General features: G+C 50.0%; 1 long non-coding RNA gene across 1 annotated transcript in view; it reads right to left on the bottom strand.

The window, feature by feature from the left end:
* Window positions 1–19,565, bottom strand: part of LOC138658099 (uncharacterized) — a 151,066-nt gene extending 131,501 nt beyond the window's left edge. The window contains exon 1 of the long non-coding RNA XR_011317341.1: window positions 19,504–19,565. This is a non-coding gene — a long non-coding RNA (uncharacterized lncRNA). The remainder of the gene's footprint in view (window positions 1–19,503) is intronic.
* Between the last annotated feature and the right edge of the window lie 1,123 nt (window positions 19,566–20,688).

Below are 20,688 nucleotides of genomic sequence, written 5' to 3'. Positions count from 1 at the left end.
GCAGTCGATTCCAAGTTGGCTGTCCGACTTAAACACCTAAGCAGACAAGGTGGCAACGCGGAGGAGGGGCGACACTAGGGTCCCTATAAAATAACCTCAGGCCACCACCGTCATACGGGTATGTCCTATCCATCTGGGGGACAGAGAGAGAGAAGTAACAAGAGTGAGGACCTTATGGTAGCTAATGCAAGTAGGGACCTACTACGTTACTGTGCGCAAGGGGAAGGCTACTGATTTCCACCTGGATAAGGGGACTCTGGAATTGCCATCAGACCGGTCGGACCCTGCCTACCCTGTCATCCGGCACTCTGGACTGTGGATGCTGAAGCCTTCAGTAAAGGTAAAGAGACTGCACCCATTGTGTCCTCGTTATTCACCGCGCCTTGCACCATCCACCATCACCATCTACACTTTTGGGAAGCCCTGGGGATATACTTCACCTGTGGGAATGTATACCACCTAGCTGCCATTCCATCACCCCAGCGGACCCCAAAGCAGCGTTGGTCACCCTGACCGAATACCACAGGTGGCGTCACGAACACTACCGTTATCTACAAACTCTGCCTTTTATTGGGCGCCCCTCATAGGGCCAAGGTCCGGGTCGGGCCACCGTGACATCCTCGCTGAGGGAACTGAAGGATCTGGTACCGAGTACCCCATTGCCCTTACGTGGGGGCGATCCACATGCATGGCTGACTTTATGTTGCGCTGCCTTTCCCGTGACCCTTGTATTGTAAAAATGTTGGGTGACAGTCGATACTGGGTAGTGACACTTTTAGACCCATGCTAAAAGGAGAACTTTCAATCTCTTGTTCCAGAGGCAGACAGGTGTACTAAAATGGTGCAGTACCAGAGGGCCATTGTTGCAGAATTATTTAAAAAAAATTCCCATATGAAAACGCTGGCAGCAGACATCACAGTGCGTTGGACAACCAAGCATTACAGGCGAGAGAGACACAACTCCAATCCAGCAGTGGCAGGGCAACACTGGCAAAGTTTTGGGACAGTTTTCTCACACCCTCGCAACGCCCTGGCCCAGAGGCGCGGGGTAATATCATAAGGAATGGAATGTTTGGGAAGATGGTGAGGGAGTACCTTGCTGATTGTAACATCGTCTTACGTGATTTCTATGTGCCTCTTAATTATTGGGTATCCAAGCTTGACTCATGGCATGAACTGGCTTTCTACCCTTTGGAGGTCCTGGTCTGACCTGCCGCTAGCGTTTTGTCAGAGCAGGTTTTTAGTGCCGCTGGTGGAATTATAACAGAAAAGCGCATTCGCCTGTCAACTGAAAATGCAGACAGGCTGACACTTATAAAAATGAACAAGGGCTCGATTGGGCTAGACTTGTCTATACCACCAAATGATAACAGTGAAACATAACCTCCAACACAGTGTCTTTTTGGGAGGTGTATTCCCATGCACCTCTTCACACCCACACCTGGGTATGCGCTTCCTGATTTTGGCTATTTGGTGTCCTCCTTGTTCGCCTCATCCTCATTATCCACCACCACTCGAACGCCAGGGTGAACATGTTCTGTGATGCTACAGCCAGTCTATTTTTTTGCAAGGGTGTCTTTGAGGCCCGTAAAAAAATGTAAAACAATTACCCCCCCATGGGGAAATGTTTGTCAGCCCATGCACTTAGTTTATGGGCATTCCAAGTATCGGTGAAGCGCTCGTTTGTAATGTTAAAACATTTTTATGAGACCTTCCTCCATGTTTCTTCCAAGGAGGATTGTGGTGAGTGCAAATTACAGCCAGGCCTTGCATTCGCTTCATGAACAAAATGTATGGTAATTAAAAAATAAATAAATAATGAGAACTTTTGTTTCATGTGGCCATCCAGTACGTGGTTTCAAAGGGTTATTGGAGTGCATGTAACATTTGTGCAGGGCAGGCCTTGCATTCACTGCATAAGCTAACAGTATGGGAGACTCAGTTTTTTTCTAATGGGAAAAATTTTGTCCTGAGGCCCTCAAGTGCGTCTGCTGAAAGGGTTATTGGGGTGCATGTAACTTTGGGACAGGCCAGGCCTTGCATTAACCCTGCTGTTCTGTTGGTCAAAAATGACCGACTTTGAACTTCAATATTCTTTAAAATATTCAAGATGCGGCTCTGAAACCCGTGGCCGACCGACCCATCCTCATTTAAGTCAATCAACCACAAGTTTCAGAACCGCATCTTGAACACCCCAAAAAATACCAAAGTTCAAAATAGGTCTCCCCAGACCGAACAGAACAGCAGGGTTAAGGGCATAAGAAAACAGTATGGGAGACACACTTTCTTCTAATGGGAAACATTTTGTCCTGAGGCCCTCAAGTACATCTGCAGAAATGGTTATTGGGGTGCATGTAACTTTGGTGCAAGGCAGGTCTTGCATTCAATGCAACATTTTTTCAGGAGGCCCTCCTGTGCATCTCATGTAAGGGGTATTGGGGTGCGTCCTAATTTTTGGCAGCCCAGCCACTCACTGCATAGGCAATAACAGTATAAGAGACCCACTGTTTAATGGCCCTTTAAGAAGATTAATGCCGCCTGATGCCCCTCTAAAAATAGGCTCTGTGACTTTAAGAGTCCCTCCTTCATTAATGAAACAAGATGTGTCTGCTTAGGCTACTTTCACACTTCTGTCTTTTTTCCTCCGTCGCAATCTGTCGCTATGGGCAAAAAATGGATCCTGCAAATGTGATTGCAGGATGCGTTTTTTGCCCACAGACTTGTATTAGCGACGGATCGCGATGGATGTGCACACGTCGCATCCGTCGTGCGACGGATCCGTCGTGTTTTGGCATACGCGACGCACAAAAAAAGTTCAATGTAACATTTTTTGTGCGACGTGTCCACCATTTTTGACCGAAACTCCGCCCCTCCTCCCCGCTCATCGCAATGGGCAGCGGATGCATCCGCTGCCCACGTTGTGCTAAATTTAAACGGATGTGTGAAAGTAGCCTAAGGCTTCTTTCACACTTCCGTCGGCAGTGTCCTGTCCTAATGCGTCGGGAAGACGTGGCGACGGATGTCGATAAATAGTGATACAACGGAGGGAGCGCATCCAGTGTTATGACGGATGCGTTGGCTGTGTTTTTCCGGTGTAGATATGGGACTGGGTATTCTGGGGACGAGAGAGAGAAAAAGAGATTTTTTTTCCCTGCCTTCAAAATCCTTCCGGGCATGCTCAGAGGGAAAAAACGTGATACGTCGCTGGATTCCTGTGTGTGACAGTCAGCGACAAATCCTGCGTCCATAGGCTTCCATTATAGCTGACGACGGACAGCGCAGGACCCGTCGCTGACTGATTTTCCGACGTGCAGGAGAAAACGTTCCTCTGAATGTTTTCTCTCCACGACGGACTGCTATTTTCCGACGGATCCAGTGCACGACGGATGAAACGGATGGCCATCCGTCACAATACATCGCTAATACAAGTGTTACAGAACCCCCAGCACCAAGAATATGTTAATGCAGTATATATTATGTATAATAGGTTCCATGTGAAATGCATCAGTCCACAGGCTGCGCCCCTGGTGAGAGGGGACAAGATATTCTCCTTCTGACCTCCCCCACCTTTGTAATTCCCACAGTAAATATCAGCAGGCTCTGGCCCCCGGCGGCTATGGTAATGTATGTCTGGCCTGCTTTTTCTATTGGCCTGCCCTGTGTATCTGTGTTATATATTCTGTGTGCTGTGAATAAAGTGTGTTCTTTTAGACTGGAAATACGTGGAGTAGCAGTCAGCTTTTATATGCTCTCACGTAATCAAGGAATTCCAGCCAGCGTCCTTCATTCAGAATCCAGCAAAAGCAGAGTGGACCTCCTGAAACATGGGGGGTGCTGAAAGAGGTACTACAGCACAGTAGACCCCGTTACACTGGTGGCAGACAGCGGGATGTGATACCCCTTCTACAGGAGGAAAGGAATGAATGGAAGACAACTACCAGAAGTTAAAGAGGACTACATTAAAAGATCTGGTGGAAGCCCGAGGGTTAATCGCCAGCAACAAAACAAAAGCGGATTTGATAGCAGCCATCAAGGAACACGACAGTGCAGCGCCCCCCAATGTGAACGTGGAGGAGACTGAATTCCAGAGGGAGGTAAAGAACAGACTGGCGTTCTATGGCCCAAACCCTGCAGTAGAGATCATACGAGAGGTGATGGCTGATGTGCGTACTGATCTGAAGGAAGAGATGGCCGAGCGGACGAGGAGAGAGCTAACCAAGTTGGAGATGGCAGAGCGGACCAAAGTGGAGCTGGCCGAGATGGCAGAGCGGAGAGAGGAGAGTCAGCGAGCAAGAGGAGCTCTGGCCTCCGACCAGGTACCTTCAACAGTAAGCCACAAAAAGATCCAGTATAATGCCTTCCAACGGTTGGGGGAGGCAGAGGAAGACATTGATGGCTTTCTGCAGGACTTTGAGTGGCAGTGTGCCCTTCATCAAGTGAAGCCGGAGGAACGGGTTCAGATTCTGGCCAGCAAGCTGACAGGCCGGGCAGCGGACGCCTATCGCACGGTACCTGATGAGGACTGTATGGACTATGAGCGGATCAAAGAAGTGATCTTGGCCCGGTATGCACTGACACCAGAGGCATACCGCCAAAAGTTCCGCGGACTTATAAAACGAGTAACCGATACCCACGCTGAATGGGCCTGTAAATTACGGCGGTCACTGCTACAGTGGGTACAAGGGAGCCAAGCAACCACTAAGGAGGACGTCCTCCAGCTCTTCTTGTTAGAACGATTCTTTAATGGACTAAACCCCGAGACACAGGAATGGCTTCGGGACAGGCGGCCAATGACTTTTGAGGAAGCCGCTCGTCTGGCCGATGAACATCATGATGCCAGGAGGCCTCAGTTGTCCGGATCAAAGATGGTCACTAGGGGTCCGCCCATGGACCTGGAGGGCCCCGAACCACCGAAGATTGTAGGGGGACCAGCTAGAAACCCGGCCTACCACAGTTCCCCTGGGGCGCGATGCCACACCTGCCGTCAACTGGGCCACCTGCAAAGACAATGTCCCAACCGGACTCCGCATACCCAGTGGCCAAAGGCGGGAACAGCTACCTTCCGCCGGGCCGCTGTACACTGCTACCAAGGTGAAGCTGACCCGGCATTGGGGGCTACAACTAACCAAGAGGTGGAAGACATGAAGGAAGTGCTGCATGAAGTAGACCCCGTGCAGGCAGCCCGGGCAGATAATCGACAACAGCATCGACAGGTCGTGTGGGTTAATGGGAAACGCATGCAGGGACTAAGAGATTCCGGAGCAACTTTGACCCTTGTGAAGCCTCATTTCGTCCGGGTGTAAGAGGGTGAACTGTAGTCCCACTGAGAGGGCACTAGGACCCTGAGGTTTTTGCCTGTTGCAGCAGAGGACAGACCTCCCAGAGACAATGTGTGCTGCGGGGTGGGGTCTAGTGTCTCGAGTGTAAAGTGAAAGTAGGAAGTGAGAGCTGAGAGAGAGAAGGCGGGAAGAAAAGGAGAGGCTGCTGTGAGATCTTAAAAAGAGACTGTGTGGATTTACTGCAAGTGTTTTTGGAGGAAAAGAAGCTTTTGAGAGACTTTTTGTTGCTAACGTTCCCCTGGAGAAGAGCTAACCTTTTGTTTAACTCTGTGAGAGACTTGTGTTGCTAACGTTTCCTGGAGAGGAGCTAACCCTTTATCTAAGAAAAGACGGAGACTTTGCTAAGAACCCAGTACGAATTTGGAAGTCTGTGGATTCCCTGTGCATTGAGTGGAGAAACAAGTCTGGACAGACTGCTGATACAGAGACGGACGGATTGTCGTGGAAGCATTCCTAGGAGCTACAGAAGCAGAGACTACATCGTGAGACCACTAACTAAGTCCCCGGCGTTTGGGCTCGGCATCGGCCGACAAGAGGAGCTTGCTGTAACTTATTGGCGCTGAAGATATGGACTGGCTACAGCCTGTGCGGATTCCTGCCTGAGAGGAAATCTATCTCAGGATACGGTACCATAGTTATAGATACCCGGGTATCTCTGCTCAGAGTGTTAAGTTGTTACTTTAGAGGTGTATCTTATATTAGAGTTGTGTAAGTTATACTCAATGTGCCATTCCAGGGGCTCCCTTAATAACACTACATTCAATTTACACTTGTTCCTGTTTTTAGTTGCCTGTTAGGTAAATTTCTTACTAGTCTGTTGTAGTATTCAGTTCTCAGGAGACCTTTGAGTGGCACAGTGATTTCAGCTGCTGCTGAATTAGTGTATCTTTGGGGTGCATCTGCCTTAATATTCTCCATATTACCTTGATTACGGTAATTTGCCTTTGAGTAAATACCGTTGGAGATTTCTGCCTTGGTCTTGGTTTGTGACTCACTGGATCTTATTCGGACCTCTGGTCATTACATTTTTGGCGTAGTCGGCAGGATCCAGTGTTTGTCATGGACGAGGGCGAGGGTGGAAATGACCCCGCTGTATCCGCATCCTCCTCGGGGGTTGGGGTTCCCCTGGCAGCCGCTGCGACTCCGGGAGGGTATGTGCCTGTAGGAGCTTTACTTCAGCACATGCCGAAATACGATGGGTGCAATATGGCGTTGCAAGATTGGGCTGAAAGAATCCGGAGTATTCTGCGCATGTGTAATTTGACCCCCGCGTTACGCGCTGGAGGGTGATATTAGGCGTATGGTGATGGTGCGCCCAGAATCAGAGAGGGATACATTAGAAAAGATTTTGGAACTGTTAGAGGGGAGTTTGGGGGGCCGAGCGCGTGTGGCCCAGCTTCGGTCCCTATTCTTTAATCGTCCCCAGAGAGAGTGTGAGTCCCTGATGCAGTACTCTAATATTTTACAAGAGATGTTGAATGAGATGCAGCGACTAGACCCGGGGGCCATGGGGGCGTTCCGGGAGGTAGACCGCTTGCTCCGGGACCAATTCATCACCGGTTTAGCCCATAGACTTCTCCGGGACAAGCTGTTGGAAATGGCCCGGGTTGCACCAGAGTTATCTTTCTGGCAGATTTACCGAGCTGCAGTGGAAAGGGAAGAGAAATCAGCCTATGTTCCCGAGGGGTCAGTGAACAGTGCCCAGCTGGAGGAAGGTGTGTCATCAGGGTCGGGGGGAGAGGGGCTTGTAAGCGTGGTACAAGCTTTGCGTGCTGAGGTGAAGGAGTTGAAGCTGAAATTGTCTCAACTGACAGTTGATCCCGCCTCTATCCCCTCACGGGAACCTCCTGCCCCACCCCCTGGAACGGTGACCCCGCAAATGGCCAGGTCGTCCTATCAGAATGAGTCAAGCCCTCGCCCACGAGGAACAATCACCTGCTGGAAGTGTGGCCGCCAGGGACACATCTCGTGCTACTGCCGGGCGCTTACAGCCCCAGAAACCCCGTAGCCGGCTTTAAACTTCCGGCCGCTGCCATGAGAGGGCAAGCAGCAGCGGCCCCACCCACACAAAGCCCTCGACGGAATGAACAAGATTTGTTTGCATGTAGTCCAGTGATAGAAGCAGAGTTTGAAGGGCGGAAGATGAGGTGCTTGGTTGACACGGGATCCGAATGTACTATAATGCCTCTAGAAGTATATGAGAGATACTTCAGTCGACTAGTGATTCCAGAGGATGGCCGAGTGATACGACTGACCGCCGCAAATAATGGTCAATTGTCAGTCAAAGGGATCGTGTGGATGCAACTAAAAATGTTTGGTCAAGAGCTGGGGCAGAAAGGGGTAGTACTGGTGGATCACCCCCCTAGAAGAGGGATGGAAGTGACGCTCGGAATGAACGTGCTGCGAGATTTGAATCACCAGATGTATGCCAGTGAAGGACCCCGATACTGGGCCCGTGCGACAAGACACCGACCCACACAGAGAATTCTACACCGTCTAGTGCTGAGTTGCGACTTGCTGAAAAGTGCGGTCCCAGGTGGCCGGGTGGGCCGGGTCCGAGTGACTTCGAGGGCCCCGATCCTGCTGGGACCCAGACAAGAGGAACTCTTAATGCTGCCTGTGGGAGCTGCACAGAGATTGAATGGGCTTGAAGTGCTACTTGAGCCCGCCCGAGAGGGTTCCTCATTTGCCAAGGTACATGTGGCCCGGTCTTTGGCGATTGTGAAGAATGGACGAGTGCCGGTCCGATGCATCAATGTGTTAGATGAAGCTGTTGCAATTCCCGCTGGGACCATACTGGCTGAACTGTTCGTGCCGGCAGAGAAGGTGCCGGAAAATGCAGGGTTCGAATTGCGACCAGACCAACAGTCATCCTGGACATTCGCGGTCGAGGTAGGCCGGACTGAACCTCCTACGGAGGAATGGAATGTTCATGTGATCATGGAGCAGATGGGAGTGGATCGGGAGAAGCTGACCCCTGTGCAGTTGGAGCAGTTGGAGAGAGTTTTGTGGGAACATCAAGAGACATTTTCCCGACATGGAGAGGACTTCGGGTGTACCCAGACGATTGAGCATGAGATTCCAACGGGGGATACTCCACCCATTAGAGAAAGATATCGTCAAATTCCTCCGGCGCTCTATCAAGAGGTGAAGAGCATGGTGGCCAGTATGCTGGACAACCAAGTGATCCGAGAGAGCCGGAGTCCCTGGGCGGCCCCTGTAGTCTTGGTCCGCAAGAAGGATGGGACACTCCGATTTTGTGTGGACTATCGGAAATTGAATGCCCACACCGTACGGGACGCATATCCTTTACCCCGTATTGAAGAATCCCTGTCGGCCCTGGGTCGGGCCAAGTATTTCTCAATGTTGGATTTGGCAAGCGGGTACTGGCAGGTCCCAATGGCTGAAAAAGATCGGGCCAAGACGGCGTTTGTCTTGCCAATGGGGCTCTTTGAGTTCAACCGGATGCCCTTTGGCCTCACTACCGCCCCAGGAACCTTCCAACGCCTGATGGAACATTGCTTGGGCGATCTAAATTTTGAATCAGTCCTGATATATCTAGATGACATTGTGGTGTTCGGAACCTCATTTGAAGATCATCTGGAGAAGCTGCGTCAAGTTCTCCGGCGGCTCAAGAGCTACGGCCTGAAAATAAAGCCAAAAAAATGTCAACTGTTACGAAACCAGATTGAATATTTGGGGCATCTGGTGACCCCGGACGGGGTACTACCTTTAGCCAGTAAGATTAAGGCGGTACAAGAGTGGCCACCTCCTTGTGACCTGCGAGAAGTGCGGGCCTTCCTGGGCCTAGCAGGATACTATCGGCGGTTTGTGCCTAAATTCTCACAAGTGGTGAGTCCCTTGAATGAACTTTTGAGAGGGACAGCGCTGGGTCCTCGAAATCGCCCCATTCCATGGGGGCCCCTACAGAAAAAGGCATTTGATGGAGTGAAAACCGCCCTAACGAGTGCCCCATTGCTGGCCTACGCCCGGTTTGACACCCCTTTTTTGTTGTATACCGATGGTAGTCTTCATGGGTTGGGGGCAGTACTAGCACAGGTGCAGGACGGCCGAGAACGAGTGATTTCTTATGGCAGCAGATCTTTAAGAGACTCCGAGCGAAATCCGGCTAACTACAGCTCATTCCGGCTGGAATTGCTGGCCCTGGTGTGGGCAATGACAGAACACTTCGCCGAGTATCTAACAGGAGCTGAGGTGCTAGTCATGACAGATAACAACCCGCTAGCTCACTTAGAGAATGCAAAACTGGGGGCGTTGGAGCAGCGGTGGGTCGCCAGACTGGCCAAGTTCAATTACCGCATTAAATTTCGCTCTGGTCGAGAGAACGGCAATGCAGATGCATTGTCAAGGGTGCCCCTTGGGTCATCCGGGGAAGATGTTGACGAACAACTTGAGGATACTGAAACTCCAGCTTTGGGGCAGATACCTATCTTCCAAAGTGTGGTACACTCAAGTGGGGTGGCCACCGGGATGCCCTGTGTCCTGGGTAAAACACCCTCAGATTGGACAAGAGTCCAGGATGAGTGTCCGGACATTGCACTTGTGCGCAGTTGGGTACAAAACAAGGCCTGGCCCAGTGCAGAGGACAAGGCTCAGTTGTCCATGGAAGGAATGAAACTCCTTCGACAATGGGATAAATTGTGTGTGGAGCAAGGTCTTTTGTATCGTAAGGTGTACCTGCCATCGGAGCTGCAGCATCGGTACCAACTGATAATTCCTGTGGGGATGGGGCCAGTGGTCGCTCGTGAGGCGCATGAGAAGGGGGCCTATTTTGGAAGTGAAAAGACACTTCAGTGGTTGCAGCGAGTCCTCTACTGCCCTGAGTTGGGAGGGATGGTGGCCGACGCGTGTCGGCAGTGCCGAATTTGTGGGCTCAACAAAAGCCCTGAGCAGCGGGCTCCCACACAGTCTATTAAGACTTCAGCTCCACTGGAGCTACTCATGATTGACTACGTGTTGATAGGGTACTCTACGTCAGGGTACTCCTATTGCCTGGTGATGACAGATCACTTTACCAAGTATGCTGTAGCGGTGCCGACAAGAGATCAGACGGCCAAGTCGGCGGCTGAGGCAGTGTGCCGACATTTCTTCCAAGTGTTTGGGTGTCCGCAGAGAATACATTCAGATCAAGGGGCCTGCTTTCAGGGGACGCTGATGAAAGAGTTGCACCAGCTCTATGGTATCGAGCAGTCGAGAACAACGCCTTACCACCCTCAGGGTAACGGGGCGTGTGAGCGTTTTAATCGGACCCTGTTGCAAATGTTGAGGTCCTTAGAGAGTCAGCAACAGACATGCTGGCCTGAGTATCTCCCCGAATTGATGTGGGCTTACAATAACAGGGTGCACAGTACTACTGGTTACTCACCACACATGTTGATGTTTGGTAGACCTGGCTGAGACATTGAGGATTTGAACATGCCAGATCCCTCCTCCGCCCCCCTTCGGACTGCATCCGAGTGGGTACGAGAGCATCGGCGGCGGTTGAGGGTGGTGCATCAGGTGGTGGGCGACCGCCTTCGACAGGTGGTCCATAAGGACACGCGACCTGTACAAACAGAGCTGTTCTCTCCGGGGGACAGAGTGTTGGTGAGGACAAAACGACGGTCAGGAAAGCTGAGTGACCGATGGGAGGCGATACCGTATCTGATAAAAAAACAGGTGAACCCTGAGATTCCAGTGTACGAGGTCGAACCGGTGGGGACAGGGGGGCCAACCCGTAATTTGCATCGTAACATGTTACAACGGTGCTGGTTTGAAGATTCGGCGCCTACCCCCCTAGAGCCAGAGGCCATGTTCCAAGGGGCGGAAGCTCTGAATGATCTCGAGTTTGATGGTGTGCTTACTCCTGCACCTGCTTATTTGCCCCCTGTGACCGATCTGGCCTCGGGTGATGAGAATGTTGGGGATATGGAGGATGTTGTTGAGGAGAGTGCATCAGGTCAACTGCTTGGTCCTGACGCTGTATCACAGGACATCGAGCCGCAGGAGGAGACAACTCCACTTACGCCCACTAACACGACCACGGAAGAGACTCTAGCTCCCTCTAAGGTCGCACCTGTTGATGTAGGACTCAGGAGAACTACACGATCTACGGCAGGAATACCGCCTCAGCGATATGCTCAAGATGAATTTGAGTGGGAAGGTATGTCGAGGACGCCAACCTCTAGTGGGGTGGCATGTAAGAGGGTGAACTGTAGTCCCACTGAGAGGGCACTAGGACCCTGTGGTTTTTGCCTGTTGCAGCAGAGGACAGACCTCCCAGAGACAATGTGTGCTGCGGGGTGGGGTCTAGTGTCTCGAGTGTAAAGTGAAAGTAGGAAGTGAGAGCTGAGAGAGAGAAGGCGGGAAGAAAAGGAGAGGCTGCTGTGAGATCTTAAAAAGAGACTGTGTGGATTTACTGCAAGTGTTTTTGGAGGAAAAGAAGCTTTTGAGAGACTTTTTGTTGCTAACGTTCCCCTGGAGAAGAGCTAACCTTTTGTTTAACTCTGTGAGAGACTTGTGTTGCTAACGTTTCCTGGAGAGGAGCTAACCCTTTATCTAAGAAAAGACGGAGACTTTGCTAAGAACCCAGTACGAATTTGGAAGTCTGTGGATTCCCTGTGCATTGAGTGGAGAAACAAGTCTGGACAGACTGCTGATACAGAGACGGACGGATTGTCGTGGAAGCATTCCTAGGAGCTACAGAAGCAGAGACTACATCGTGAGACCACTAACTAAGTCCCCGGCGTTTGGGCTCGGCATCGGCCGACAAGACAAGAGGAGCTTGCTGTAACTTATTGGCGCTGAAGATATGGACTGGCTACAGCCTGTGCGGATTCCTGCCTGAGAGGAAATCTATCTCAGGATACGGTACCATAGTTCTAGATACCCGGGTATCTCTGCTCAGAGTGTTAAGTTGTTACTTTAGAGGTGTATCTTATATTAGAGTTGTGTAAGTTATACTCAATGTGCCATTCCAGGGGCTCCCTTAATAACACTACATTCAATTTACACTTGTTCCTGTTTTTAGTTGCCTGTTAGGTAAATTTCTTACTAGTCTGTTGTAGTATTCAGTTCTCAGGAGACCTTTGAGTGGCACAGTGATTTCAGCTGCTGCTGAATTAGTGTATCTTTGGGGTGCATCTGCCTTAATATTCTCCATATTACCTTGATTAATTTGCCTTTGAGTAAATACCGTTGGAGATTTCTGCCTTGGTCTTGGTTTGTGACTCACTGGATCTTATTCGGACCTCTGGTCATTACACGGGACCAAGAGAAGACGGACCGGACAGTGGCAGTCCGTGTAGCAGGGGGAGCCATACATCGACTACCCACTGCCAGGATTCACCTGAACTGGGGAGTTGGGGATGGCCTTGTTGAGGTCGGCTTGATGGAGGATTTGCCTGCAGACGTTTTGCTGGGAAATGACTTGGGGCCCATGTTGTCTGCCTTCTCGGTTGCCCCTCTGGCTGAGACATATCCTGTGACCACCCGGAGACAAGCTCGAGCTGCAGAGGCGGAATCACACTCAGAGGAGGCCCAGGTAAGACATCCCAGCCCTACATGTATTCCCATAGCCAGACACATTTATTGGGCCACCCCAGATGAATTTAAGAGGGAGTTACTTGAGGATCCTTCATTGGAGGGATATCGTGGGAAGGCACAGGAGGGGAGAGGGGTACTGGAAGGGGAACAGTTTATATGGAAGCAGGGACTCCTCTACCGGATCACAGAGCAGCACCACACAGGGATGAGCCCCACTATAAAACGACAGCTGGTAGTTCCACAAGAAGTATAGGCAGGAGTTACTGCGAATCTCTCATGACATACCCTTGGCCGGGCACTTCGGCATCAGTCGCACCAGGCGTCGTCTGACACAAAACTTCTTTTGGCCGGGGGTAACCTATGATGTTCGTCAATACTGCCAGACCTGTGACAGTTGCCAGCGCATTGGCAAGAGGGGAGATCGATGCAAGGCCAAATTATGCCCCCTCCCCATTGTGGAGGAACCATTTAGCCGAGTAGCGGTCGATCTGATAGGGCCGTTAGCCAAACCCAGTCCGTCAGGGAAAAGGTATATATTGACAGTGGTAGATTATGCCACACGGTATCCAGAGGCGGTTGCGTTACCTAACATACTGGCAGAGACAGTGGCGGCTGCCCTGCTCCAGGTTTTCTCACGGGTTGGATTTCCCCGGGAGATTATCTCAGACCAGGGTACCCAGTTTACAGCAGAGGTGACCAACCAACTGTGGAAGCTGTGCGGCGTAAAGACCATTAGAAGCGGCCCGTACCACCCGCAAACCAATGGGTTGTGTGAACGCTTTAACGGGACGTTAAAACAACTCATTGGGACTTTTACCAGGACCTACAGGGACTGGGAGAAATTCTTGCCTCACCTCCTGTTTGCCTATCGAGAGGTGCCCCAAGAATCCACGGGGTTCTCCCCATTCGAACTGGTATACGGGAGACGGGTAAGGGGACCCCTAGACTTAGTGCTAGAACACTGGGAAGGGGAGGGCATCATAGAAGGGGTACCTATTGTACCCTATGTGCTGGAATTCCGGGACCGCCTACAGGAGCTGACCCAGGCTGTACGTGGGAACATGCAGGTGGCCCAGCGGCGCCAGCGCGTATGGTACGATCGGAGGGCCAGACAGCGCACCTTGGAAATAGGGCAGAAGGTCCTGGTGTTAGAGCCCACTAGGCAGAACAAGTTCCAAGCTGCATGGCAGGGGCCCTACCAGGTAGTGGGGAAAATAGCCGACACCACCTATAATGTCGCCGATTGTGATGAGCCCAGGGTTATCCGCATGTTCCACGTCAATATGCTGAAGCCCTATCGGAAGCGCCCTGAAGAGGTAGTGGCCATCTGTGCACCTGAAGCAGAGGATTTAGCCGGACTTCCCTTGCCTGATGTCTTAGGGGAGAGGACTCAGTCTAAAATATGGGACCAGGTACACTGGGGTGAAGACTTAGGTCCCCGGGAGAGACAGCAGGCGGAGGAGTTGTTGAGGCAGCGACAGAGGATGTTTTCGGGAAGACCAGGGTACACTCACCTGGCACAACACAAGGTTGAGACCCAGGATCAGACCCACCTGCGACAACCCCCCTTCAGCGTCCCTGAGTCTGAACGAGAAAGGATGCGACAAAAGATACAAGAGATGTTGCGTTTAGGGGTCATTGAAGAGTCAGATAGTCCCTGGGCATCCCCCGTAGTGTTAGTGCCCAAGAAGGATGGGACAACACGGTTTTGTGTAGACTATCGTAAGCTCAATGAGAAAACAGTGACGGATGCGTATCCCATGCCGCGTATGGATGACTTGTTAAACTGGCTGGCAGGGGCAAAGTATTTGACCACCATCGATCTATGCAAAGGCTACAGGCAGATTCCCCTTAGTCCTGATGCTATTCCCAAGTCGGCATTTGTCACCCCGTTTGGCCTATTTCAGTTTCGAGTTATGCCATTCGGGATGAAGACTGCGCCGGCGACCTTCCAGAGGCTGGCTGACCAGCTTCTGGATGGTCTCCAGGACTATACGTGTGCCTACCTGGATGACATCGCCATGTACAGCGTGACATGGGAAGAGCATCTAAATCACCTAGAGACAGTATTAGACAGGATCCACAAGGCCGGAATCACCCTGAACCCAAACAAGTGTCACGTGGGCAAAGCAGAGGTTCAGTATTTAGGGCATTGGGTGGGAAGTGGGAAACAGAGACCAGAACCAGCCAAGATTGAGGCCATAGCCAAATGGCCCACCCCACGCAATAAAACCCAGGTCATGGCGTTTCTAGGGACAGCGGGGTATTACAAGAAATTTGTTCCCAATTACAGCAGTGTGGCCAAGCCCCTCACTGATCTGACCCATAAGAACCAACCCCGCCAGGTAACCTGGACCCCAGAGTGTGAGGAAGCCTTCCGTCAGCTAAAGGACGCCCTCACCAATACCCCTGTATTGGCCGCACCTGATCCAACTAAACGTTTCCTTGTTCACACAGACGCTTCTATGTTTGGATTGGGGGCAGTACTAAGCCAAGTCGGGCCGGACGGCCAAGAACACCCGGTAGCTTACCTGAGTCGGAAACTACTGCCCGTGAAGTGAGCTATGCGGCCATCGAGAAGGAGTGCCTGGCAATAGTATGGGCACTCAAAAAGTTACAACCATATTTGTATGGACGACAGTTTTCCCTCCTAACGGACCATAATCCCCTAGTCTGGCTTAATCGGGTCTCCGGAGACAACGCCAGATTACTGCGGTGGAGTTTAGCGCTACAACCTCTGGACTTCACCATCCACTACAGATCCGGCAAACAAAACGGTAATGCCGATGGACTAAGTCGACAAACGGAACTTGTACCAACCCCATAAACTTCAGTCATCCCCAAACCGATCCGTTAAGGATCAGACTGTGTATGCCGATCGCGTCGCTGAAAAGGGGAGCCGTGTTACAGAACCCCCAGCACCAAGAATATGTTATGCAGTATATATTATGTATAATAGGTTCCATGTGAAATGCATCAGTCCACAGGCTGCGCCCCTGGTCAGAGGGGACAAGATATTCTCCTTCTGACCTCCCCCACCTTTGTAATTCCCACAGTAAATATCAGCAGGCTCCGGCCCCCTGCAGCTATTGTAATGTATGTCTGGCCTGCTTTTTCTATTGGCCTGCCCTGTGTATCTGTGTTATATATTCTGTGTGCTGTGAATAAAGTGTGTTCTTTTAGACTGGAAATACGTGGAGTAGCAGTCAGCTTTTATATGCTCTCACGTAATCAAGGAATTACAGCCAGCGTCCTTCATTCAGAATCCAGCAAAAGCAGAGTGGACCTCCTGAAACACGGGGGGTGCTGAAAGAGGTACTACAGCACAGTAGACCCCGTTACAACAAGTCTATGGGAAAATGCAGGATCCTGCAAATTTTTTTGCAGGATCCTGCATTTTCAAAAATCGACGGAGACAAAAGACAAAAGTGTGAAAGAGACCTTATGTGTCACACACCACATGGCCAGCTAGGGTTGTTAAATGTTACAATAACATTACCCAGCGAATGCATTTGCATTGGTTGAAAGCAATGCTAAATTTGAAAAACGCATCAAAAACACTACATGTGAACATAGCACATGTGGTGGAGGAACATTTTTGTTTGGAGTTAATTATTTTGCCTTATATACAAGTCATTGCCCTGGAAAGGATGTTTCTTAACATATTTCCCAACAAAATCCATTTTGGTTTTGTATGTTTTTTGGTGCACCTGTAAAAATGGCGTGAAACTCTGACAACATTGCTTACAACTGTGACCTAGGAGTTAGAAATGCTTCCAGGGGCGATCCCCATGGTATTCCTGTGTCATTTCAGTAGTGTTTCCATCATTTTCAGACGTTTTTAGACCTTAAGGCTATGTGCACACGTTCAGGATTTTTTGTGTTTTTTTCGTGTTTTTTTCGGCCGTTTTCCGCGGGAAAAACGCTTAAAAAACGCATACATAAGCATCCCATCATTTTTACGATATGATACAATACGATACACTTTATTGATCCCGTGGGAAATTATGGTATCACAGCAGCACAACTTAAATCATAAAAATCATAAAGGAATTACATAGTTGACATGACAGTGGAGTTGACAGAAGAACATTATACATTATACATCAGAATAGGACATACACAACGAGTGAACTGAAATGTAGAGAAATAAGTAGACATTCACCTTGGTGGTTTAACCCTAATGTTATTGTTGTACATTCCCATGGCAGTTGGCACAAACGATTTCCTATATTTTTCCTTCTTACACCTCAGAAGTATTAGCCGGTTACTGAAGGTGCTCTTCTGTCTCATGAATAGCTCATAGCACTGGAGGAAAGAGGCGGAGGAAGATGGGGACAGCCGCAGAGACTAACTGCGCATGCGCCAGATTCCCAGCCCCGCAGTGTGAATAAATCATAACACATTGCGGGGCGGGATCTCGGGCCTCTGCTACACGAAGGCGCGATATCAGTAGATCAGCTGATGTGAGTTCCAGGGCAGCGCGCACGGCACATGCCCGAAAAATGAGAGCACAGCACAGGCGCCGGTGACATGAATACAAACAGAGGAGACGGCGCCCGCTGCACTGAGGGGATGATTGACGGCTGGGAGGCAGTTAAGTCCAGGGAGAAAAAAGTACCCCCCGGACGCAATACAGATATGGCACACAATTTATAAAATTTCTGCGTTATTAGAGAGCAAAAACATAAGAGCCACCTACACAGAATGCAGCCTTAGTGCTGCAGAAGGTGGCTCTTTTTCTTAAATATGCCCTGGGGATGACAGGTTCCCTTTAAAAGGACCCCCGGGGGTGATCACAGTAAAAATGCTTCGGTCTCCCATAGACTTACATTGGGCTTGTTGTTCTGTTCGAGTACCTGAGCATTACAAATTGCTTGACCCGAGCAACGAGCACAGGAGCATTTAAGTGCTTGCCCAGCACTAGTGCTGACTGATGGACGGGGGAGATGTTGATCGGATATGTTTAATTTTGGACGACCAATCACATTGTTCTCTGGAGATAATGTCAGTTGTTAACTTTCTCATAGAGAAAACAGCAGCTCTTGGCTGACCGACTGCTCCTGTGCATGGTCGAGCCGTCAGAACGATGGGCTGCAGCACTGTTTGGCTGACAGCTATCATATGTATCGCCAGCTTATCTTTCTAACTCTAACTGGGAAAGGAGCTGGCACAAATGACTTAAAGGGGTTTTCCAGGCTTCCGAAAACTGTCCCCAGTTGAAGCTTGTTTTTGTTTTCTAAATTTTACAAAATGCTCTTTAATCACCCATCCTGGGTCTCGTGCTGAGTGGCTCATGCTGTTCATAGCATGTTTTTTTGCTGCTGGGTTGATGATCAGCGGCTTCATCCATTGATGCTCACGGGGTATTACGCCTTGGCTGCAATGCTGTTGATCAGTGGGATCGGCCGTCTACTCTTGCGTGGTATTACTTCCTGACTGCAATGCTGTTGATCAGTGGCTGGTCTACTCTCAATCAGTAGTTTGCTCCGTCTACTCTTGCGGGAGTTTACTTCCCAGCTACAGTGCTGTCGATTAGCAGCTTGCACCGTCTACTCTTGCGTGGTATTACTTCCCGGCTGCAGTGCTGTCGATTAGCAGCTTGCACCGTCTACTCTTGCGTGGTATTACTTCCCGGCTGCATTACTGTCGATTAGCAGCTTGCACCGTCTACTCTTGCGTGGTATTACTTCCCGGCTGCATTACTGTCGATTAGCAGCTTGCACCGTCTACTCTTGCGTGGTATTACTTCCCGGCTGCATTGCTGTCGATTAGCAGCTTGCACCGTCTACTCTTGCGGGGTATTACTTCCTGGCTGCAATGCTGTCAATCAGCGGCTTTGGCCGTCTACTCTTGCGGGGTTTTATTTCCCGGCTGCAGTGCTGTCGATGTGACATCAGTGCTGCAGACAATAAACGACACCAGGAGTTATGGCGGAGATGATGCGTGGGCACTTCTGTGTAGCTGATAACGTTTTCAGATACCTTTTTTTTTATTTCGCTATTCTATATAATAGAGTATTCTCTAGTAATCACTGGTTTAATTGTTTGTATCTGCCTTCAATGGCTTATTACCTGCTAGTCTTGTAACAAAGCATTGTTAGTGGCACCACAATAGTGCGAACTGCAAACATACCTGTATGACCGGCCACCTGTATTGATGCTCTTCCAGGTCCAGATGTCTGCCATGTTTGAGGACTCATTCTGAGAGCACAGCAGATTTGATGGCACAAGCTAAGGAGCTTCTGGGGGGCACCCACTTGGGTATACAGTGGCATACTTGGCATGGTTATACCAGCTTGTAAACATTGCTCAATACCCAGTCATTACTGAGGAATGCAATGCTATTGTGGAAGCTTTTCTGTCCTATTTTCAGGGAGATTAAGTAGTGAAAAAGAACAGCAGAGCCTGCCACCCCCGTGAGATTGTGTAAATGTGCAGTTACCTGAGTCATGGAAGCCAATATCCAGATCTTGTGTACAAAAGCAACCACCTTACAACCCTAAATCAAACATGTAGGACAAACCTGTGCATTATGGATCTATGCCCTGCGGCTCCATCTGCGCCAGGTGCTGTAAAAGCTAAAGGCTCTATACATGTTATAGCAAGGATGTTCCAACCTGCTGATATGGATGGGAGCAGTTGACCGTCCAATGTGTATGAGCGCCTCCTGACAGATGGGTAGAGAAGGACTGGGCATGAAGTATTACACCGCAACTCTTCCTTTCAGAGCCAATTGAGGGTGGGACAGGGGAGAGGGACATTGGACTGTGGAGGTGGATAGTTGTGTGAAGGGAGACATAATTGTCTGACAGCGGCCTTTACTGCACTCATAAATGTACGAGATTATGTATAGGGAAGGAAAGACAAATGCATGAAGCCTGACAACCATCTAAGGTTTTGAGCACTTTTAGTCTCATTGATGACTTTTGGGTGACATACAATGCAGGAAAATACATTGTTCAATCGTTAAATCGCTTATTTGCAGTTAAGGGTAATTAGGATTTCCAAAAATGTATTTACATATATTATAGAGTCTGCAAAGTAGTGCCAATCTTTGTGGTCTGAGTCCTGAGACCCCCATCAATCTCTCAAAACCCTGCTCTGAAGTGTACAGCTCCTGCACGAGCGCACGCTAAGAGAGCTAGATGGCTTTAATAGAAACTCTATGGGTTCATACACCGCTCTGTGACAGTGCTGTACGGACCATAGACTTACTATTGAGTAATTGGTGAGGCATGTCAGGACTGATCAGTACTTTAAGGCCCCGTCACACATAGCGATGCTTAAGCGATCCCGACAACGATACGACCTGTCAGGGATCGTTGCTGCGTCGCTATGTGGTCGCTGGTGAGATGTCAAACAGTGAGATCTCCCCAACGACGCAGCAGCGATGCGGCGACCTGTAGCGACCTGTACAACGATGCTATTTCATGACAATTCAATGGGACGTCCTGTCAACGAGGTCGTTGGTAAGGTGTCAAACACAGCGATGTGTGCTACCCAGCGGGACCTCAATGATCAAAAAACGGTCCAGGCCATTCCGACACGACCAGCGATCTCACAGCAGGGGCCTGGTCGCTGCTACGTGTCACACATAGCGAGATCGCTACTGAGGTCGCTGTTGCGTCACAAAACTTGTGACTCAGCAGCGATCTCGCTAGTGATCTCGCTATGTGTGACGGGGGCTTTAGTCTTGATAATATGTAAAAATCTTTTTGATTCCTCCACTCAGTGTGCTGAGTGGCATCTCAGCCATCCCATCTGGAGCAGGGGCGTGCTGAGTTATCAGTGTGGTGAGTGAC

This window comes from Ranitomeya imitator, chromosome 1 (assembly GCF_032444005.1).
Source record: "Ranitomeya imitator isolate aRanImi1 chromosome 1, aRanImi1.pri, whole genome shotgun sequence".
NCBI lineage: Eukaryota > Metazoa > Chordata > Amphibia > Anura > Dendrobatidae > Ranitomeya > Ranitomeya imitator.
The sequence above is the reverse complement of the archived record's forward strand: the minus strand, read 5'-3'. Positions and strand labels throughout refer to the sequence as shown.